The 7,536-nt window shown below is 42.9% G+C and overlaps 1 protein-coding gene across 1 annotated transcript in view; it reads left to right on the plus strand.

Moving 5' to 3' along the window:
• The window catches only part of LOC311100121 (vacuolar protein-sorting-associated protein 36-like), a 45,932-nt gene that overhangs the window by 36,956 nt on the left and 1,440 nt on the right, over positions 1–7,536 (plus strand). The window lies entirely within an intron of this gene.

Genomic DNA, 7,536 nt, shown 5'->3' on the forward strand with positions numbered 1-7,536 from the left:
GTGAACACAGTGATCAGGCTGGTTCCTCCGGGCTAGGTTATGCGCTGGACATTATATGGTGAACACAGTGATCAGGCTGGTTCCACCAGGCTAGGTTATGCCCTGGACATTATATGGTAACACAGTGATCAGGCTGGTTCCCCCAGGCTAGGTTATATCCTGGATATTATATGGGAACACAGTGATCAGGCTGGTTCCACCGGGCTAGGTTATGCCCTGGACATTATATGGGAACACAGTGATCAGGCTGGTTCCACCGGGCTAGGTTATATCCTGGACATTATATGGTGAACACAGTGATCAGGCTGGTTCCACCAGGCTAGGTTATGCCCTGGACATTATATGGTAACACAGTGATCAGGCTGGTTCCCCCAGGCTAGGTTATACCCTGGACATTATATGGGAACACAGTGATCAGGCTGGTTCCACCAGGCTAGGTTATGCCCTGGACATTATATGGTAACACAGTGATCAGGCTGGTTCCACCAGGCTAGGTTATATCCTGTACATTATATGGGAACACAGTGATCAGGCTGGTTCCACCAGGCTAGGTTATGCCCTGGACATTATATGGTAACACAGTGATCAGGCTGGTTCCCCCAGGCTAGGTTATATCCTGGATATTATATGGGAACACAGTGATCAGGCTGGTTCCACCGGGCTAGGTTATGCCCTGGACATTATATGGGAACACAGTGATCAGGCTGGTTCCACCGGGCTAGGTTATACCCTGGACATTATATGGTGAACACAGTGATCAGGCTGGTTCCACCAGGCTAGGTTATGCCCTGGACATTATATGGTGAACACAGTGATCAGGCTGGTTCCACCAGGCTAGGTTATGCCCTGGACATTATATGGTAACACAGTGATCAGGCTGGTTCCACCAGGCTAGGTTATATCCTGGACATTATATGGTGAACACAGTGATCAGGCTGGTTCCACCAGGCTAGGTTATACCCTGGACATTATATGGGAACACAGTGATCAGGCTGGTTCCACCGGGCTAGGTTATGCCCTGGACATTATATGGTGAACACAGTGATCAGGCTGGTTCCACCAGGCTAGGTTATACCCTGGACATTATATGGGAACACAGTGATCAGGCTGGTTCCACCGGGCTAGGTTATATCCTGGACATTATATGGTAACACAGTGATCAGGCTGGTTCCACCAGGCTAGGTTATGCCCTGGACATTATATGCATCTAAGAAGTAGAAAATGATTGTCAGTTTACATAAATGATGTTTCACAGTATTGTTATCAACTGTATCAAAGTAATGAAGTGGGTTACCTTCTGTATTTGGACAAATGATGAGCCTGTGAACACTGTTATCGCTGACAGGTGAAGGTCGCTGGGCGGATACTTGCCAACATGTGGCTGACTGTTCCATTCATAGGAACGCTCACAGAAAGGGCATGTCTGCATGATGCTGATGAGGGCCCCCTGTATGGAGCCAGATACCCGCCAAAAAGGTTGAACGTACGTAGCGTTAGGATCGTAAGAAAATCAATGCGTGAAACATGAAACGTAAACGTGAAATTCCATCTGCGAACGTACAAACACCATGTTACGATTAGGGACTAACGTTTTAGGCTCGAGCAAATCTTGTGTTGCAATTCTGACGTACGATAATACTTTTCAGAGTTTTTTTGGCAGTTTCATCTCACCAACCAAACAAACATACAGCAAACGGCCTGTGAGGAGTGCTAGCATAACACAGGATAGAAAAATGGAAGTCCGTGAAAACAAAAAGAGGTGTCCTGCACGTTTTCAAGTTAAAAGTCTCCATTCTCTATTACTCCTCAGTTGAGTTTACTTCACATTTTAGGTAGTGGATTTGTTTGCCAGCGCAAGTCTAGATAGCACTAGCTGTATTATGCCTACAGCAGTGAAGTTATGTATGAAAATGTATGCACTCACTAACTGTAAGTCGCTCTGCTAAATGACTAAAATGTAAATGTAAAATGTACATTTCAGTCCACTAGGTGTATCTCTACAGCATGGGCATATCTCTGGGTGACGTGGACATCCCCATGCATGCAGCTTATCAAAATATGACTAATTCAATATTGCACCATCCCATTCTCTGGGCTTTGCCAAAGCGGATTCTGTAGGAGGGGTTCATATGAATTTAAAATAATTTGACATGATTTATATGAATCAGGTCATGAACATTTGACATGAACATGGGAGAGGTTAAACGTAGGCTGAGTCTGGCATAAGCTTATTCTCACACTTTACAGTGACTCTGTTGCAGTGGTCTTAGCTAGTCTCCGTACAGGCTATTCCATCCATCGCGACGCCGCTGTCCAGTTGAAGAGCTTGTGATCTCCATGCAGCACCACAGCACCATGCGCCTTCGGAAAAACACCTCTCGGTCTCAGAAGATGCCCTTCTGAAGGCATGCAGCCCTAGTCATTATACCCTAATGTACAGTGCCTTGCAAAAGTATTCATCCCCCTTGGCGTTTTTTCCTATTTTGTTTCATTACAATCTGTAATTTAAATTGATTTTTATTTGGATTTCATGTAATGGACATACACAAAATAGTCCAAATTGGTGAAGTGAAATGAAAAAAATAACTTCTTTCAAATAATGCTAAAGAATAAATAATGGAAAAGTGGTGTGTGTATTCACCCCCTTTGCTATGAAGCCCCTAAATAAGATCTGGTGCAACCAATTACCTTCAGAAGTCACATAATTAGTTAAATAAAGTCCACCTGTGTGCACTCTAAGTGTCACATGATCTGTCACATGATCTCAGTGTATATATACACCTGTTCTGAAAGGCCCCAGAGTCTGCAACACCACTAAGCAAGGGGCACCACCAAGCAAGCGGCACCATGAAGACCAAGGAGCTCTCCAAACAGGTCAGGGACAGAGTTGTGGAGAAGTACAGATCAGGGTTGGGTTATAAAAAAATATCAGAAACTTTGAACATCCCACGGAGCACCATTAAATCTATTATTAAACAATGGAAAGAATATGGCACCACAACTAACCTGCCAAGAGAGGTTCCGCCCACCAAAACTCACGGACCAGGCAAGGAGGGCATTAATCAGAGAGGCAACAAAGTGACCAAAGATAACCCTGAAGGAGCTGCAAAGCTCCACAGCGGAGAGTGGAGTATCTCTCCATAGGACCACTTTAAGCCGTACACTCCACAGAGCTGGGCTTTATGGAGGAGTGGCCAGAAAAAAAGCCATTGCTTAAAGAAAGAAATAAGTAAACACGTTTGGTGTTCGCCAAAAGGCATGTTGGCGACTCCCCAAACATATGGAAGAAGGTACTCTGGTCAGATGAGACTAAAATTTAGCTTTTTGGCCATCAAGGAAAATGTCTGGTGCAAACCCAACACCTTTCATCACCCCGAGAACACCATCCCCACAGTGAAGCATGGTGGTGGCAGCATCATGCTGTGGGGATGTTTTTCATCGGCAGGGACTGGGAAACTGGTCAGAATTGAAGTAATGATGGATGGCACTAAATACAGGGAAATTCTTGAGGGAAACCTGTTTCACTCTTCCAGAGATTTGAGACTGGGACGGAGGTTCACCTTCCAGCAGGACAATGACCCTAAGCATACTGCTAAAGCAACACTCGAGTGGTTTAAGGAGAAACATTTAAATGTCTTGGAATGGCCTAGTCAAAGCCCAGACCTCAATCCAACTGAGAATCTGTTGTATGACTTAAAGATAGCTGTACACCAGCGGAACCCATCCAACTTGAAGGAGCTGGAGCAGTTTTGCCTTGAAGAATGGGCAAAAATCCCAGTGGCTAGATGTGCCAAGCTTATAGAGACATACCCCAAGAGACATGCAGCTGTAATTGCTGCAAAAGGTGGCTCTATAATGTATTGACTTTGGGGAGGCGTGAATAGTTATGCACGCTCAAGTTTTCTGTTTTTTTGTCTTATTTCTTGTTTGTTTCACAATAAAAAATGTTTTGCGTCTTCAAAGTGGTAGGCATGTTGTGTAAATCAAATGATACAACCCCCCCCCCCCCCCCTAAAAATCTATTTTAATTCCAGGTTGTAAGGCAACAAAATAGGAAAAATGCCAAGGGGGGTGAATACTTTCGCAAGCCACTGTAGGCCTATTTGCCTACTAGCCAAATAAAGAGCAGAGCATGCTCTGCAACTCATCATTCCAACATATTTGAACATTTAATTCATATTTCAGTCAGTAGGTCATCCATTCAGTCATTTCAGTTACAATAGGAACTAAATCAAAAAGAATAGAACAGTCTTATCAACAACAACAAAAATATTTTAATCCATGTGTGTATTCAAAATTATCTAAATTCTCCAAAGTTCTTTAGCCTGTCACTTTAATAATTCAATGTTTTAATTTAGGCCTGTCCAAAATAAAAAATAAAAATAAAATAGGCCTTCAACTGGTAGGCATTTAGTCTATCAATCTAGAATAATAATAATAATAATAATAATAATAATTTAAGAACAGTTTTTATTATAGGCTCCCCTTAACAAGCTCACAGGCCTCGAAGACCCGCCTCTAAAGACATTTAAAACAATATAGTTGAAGAAGCAGGTGCAGTGGCTGATGGGAAAAACAGATCTGGCACTAAGAAAAGGCTATAGATCGTCTTGAGTCTCGTGGTCCTCTGTAGCTCAGCTGGTAGAGCACGGCGCCTGTAACGCCAAGGTAGTGGGTTCGATCCCCGGGACCACCCATACACAAAAAAATGTATGCACGCATGACTGTAAGTCGCTTCGGATAAAAAGCGTCTGCTAAATGGCATATTATTATTATTATTATTATTGACCATTTGGGACCCCTAGGCTATTTTGCTCAGGACAGGTTACAGCCAATAATTTAATCAATATTTTGTTTTCTCGTGTATTGATATGGATATAGCCTCTGCGTGATGGGGGTTGTGCAACGCAACTGGCTATAACAAGCCTACAGACAGAGTGGAATTCACAAATACAACAGTCACAAATGCCTAATATGAGGACTACAGTCCGTGATTCATTAGGTTACGTGATCACCACAGTAGCCCCATAGGCCGTTAAATAACCCACAACAGCATGGCCTATTTAGATAGCGTAATAGGCCTGGCCTAAATCATATTTACTTTCTATGTTGCAGCTCAGGCGGTTATTCTAGACAAGGCTCTTCTGTGTCTTTATCATTCTCACACAAGCCTTTACTACTCCATCTACTGGTATAAAAGTCCTTATTGAATGTAGTTCTAAAACAAGCTCTAGACTTTTATTTTGGAAATGAAAACCGGAAGCTGCAAAAGCATCTCTTTAACGTCTAGGCTAGAGTTGGTTTGATTGACTAGCTAACTTCGACCAGCTACGTTCGGTTCATTGTCCTTTGCAGATGCCACATTGCTGACAAAAGTTTGTACGCATAAAAAAGATCTGTAACCGAGTAAAGGGAGACGTAAAGTATGAATTGAACGTGTAAATGTTCGTTCATAGTCGTAACATAGGGTTTGTACGTTTTATAGATCTATTTTAACGTTTACGTTTCATGTTTCACGCATGGCTTTTCTTACGATACTAACAATTTACGTATGGATTTTCTTACGATCCTAACAATTTACGTATGGATTTTCTTACGATCCTAACAATTTACGTATGGATTTTCTTACGATCCTAACAATTTACGTATGGATTTTCTTACGATCCTAACAATTTACGTATGGATTTTCTTACGATCCTAACGATACGTACGTTCAACCTTTTTGGCAGGTATCTGGCTCCATACGGAGGTCCTCATCAGCATCATGCAGACATGCCCTCGCTGGTCTTCCCTCGCTGGTCTTCCCTCGCTGGTCTTCCCTCGCTGGTCTTCCCTCGCTGGTCTTCCCTCGCTGGTCTTCCCTCGCTGGTCTTCTCTATACTGCATGTTCGGCTGCAAACTGGACATCTCTCGAACATCTGCAGCAGGCGTGTCCTTTTTCATAGGAGTCGAGCAACAACGGAGGAGGTGTCACAAGGGTACTTGTGTCGCATGACATACTTTTATTCTGAAGTCTTGCCTGACGAGCTGTGAAAAATGTTATGATACCCACCTCTGCTCCTTCTGGTAGGTCCCAGTTCATGACCAGGGGATCAGTCTGGCACCCAACTGGGAACTTTGTCTAACAGGAAAAAAAACAGGGTCAACGATTGTCATCATCCCTCAGTTATAAACACAGCTCGAGAAATAACGTCATCTCGTTTGGAAAAGCTAATTCTATGCTTTACAGATGTAGACTGACTGGCTCCGGATTGGATTAGATTCAGGCCGGTGACGCCGTTACACTATGCAACCAATTTTAACATGTTTTGCTATGGCCCTGGGTTGGATTGGGTTCGTTGCTTCTAGTTAGTACACTTGTAGTCAGACATGAGTCAGCTAGTAGCACCATTATTATATTATTATTATTATTATATTATAGCTGCGTCCAATATTTATTTGTGCCCTAGACCTGGGTTGCACCTCGGAGGCTAATGTCACTCTTCTAAATTACACTAACTTACAGTGGCATGGAAATACGATGACATTGCTAAAGCAGGCAAATAATTAGTAGGAAACAACTTTGCCATATTATGATGTCGTCAAATTTACTTTAGAGCGATGGGAATGTTGCCGTTACTGTTACTAGCAAAGTTCATAAACAATAGCTAGCAATGCTAATATTAGCTAGCTAAAAATACAGTGGTCCCCTCAATCTTAGTTAAGCTGGCTAAAGTTCTACAGCATCTAAAGTCAATCATGACAAAAGGTTTTCCTGCTAATTATAGTGTAAGCTATAAAAACAACACTTCTACTAATTTGTAAGTCGCTCTGGATAAGAGCGGGCAGATGGCATTGTGTAGGCGAGCGATTTGCTGATGTCAACGTTGTGAACAGAGTGCCCCGTGGTGGCGGTGGGGTTATGGTATGGGCAGGCATAAGCTACGGACAACGAACACAATTGCATTTTATTGATGGCAATTTTGAATGCACAGAGATACCGTGATGAGATCCTGAGGCCCATTGTCGTGCCATTCTTCCGCCGCCATCACCTCATGTTTCAGCCTGGTAATGAACGTCCCCGTGTTGCAAGGATCTGTACACACTTCCTGGAAGCTGAAAATGGCCTGCATACTCACCAGACGTCATCCATTAAGCATGTTTGGGATGCTCTGGATTTATGTGTATGACAGCGTGTTCCAGTTCCCCCCAATATCAGCAACTTCGGAACAACATTCCACAGGCCACAATCAACAGCCTGATCAACTGTATGTGAAGGAGATGTGTCGCGCTGCATGAGGCCAATGGTCACACCAGATACTGACTGGTTTTCTGATCCATGCCCCTACTTTCTTTTTAAAGGTATCTGTGACCAACAGATGCATATCTGTATTCCCAGTCATGTGAAATCCATAGATTAGGGCCTAATGAATGTATTTCAATTGACTGATGTCCTTATATGAACTGTAACTCAGTAAAATCTTTTGAAATTGTTTTGTTTTATATTTTTGTTCATAATAAACCTCCCTATTCTTCCTCCTTCTCTCTCCTCTTTTC

Source organism: Coregonus lavaretus (assembly GCF_964263955.1).
Source record: "Coregonus lavaretus genome assembly, chromosome: 24".
NCBI classification, from domain to species: domain Eukaryota; kingdom Metazoa; phylum Chordata; class Actinopteri; order Salmoniformes; family Salmonidae; genus Coregonus; species Coregonus lavaretus.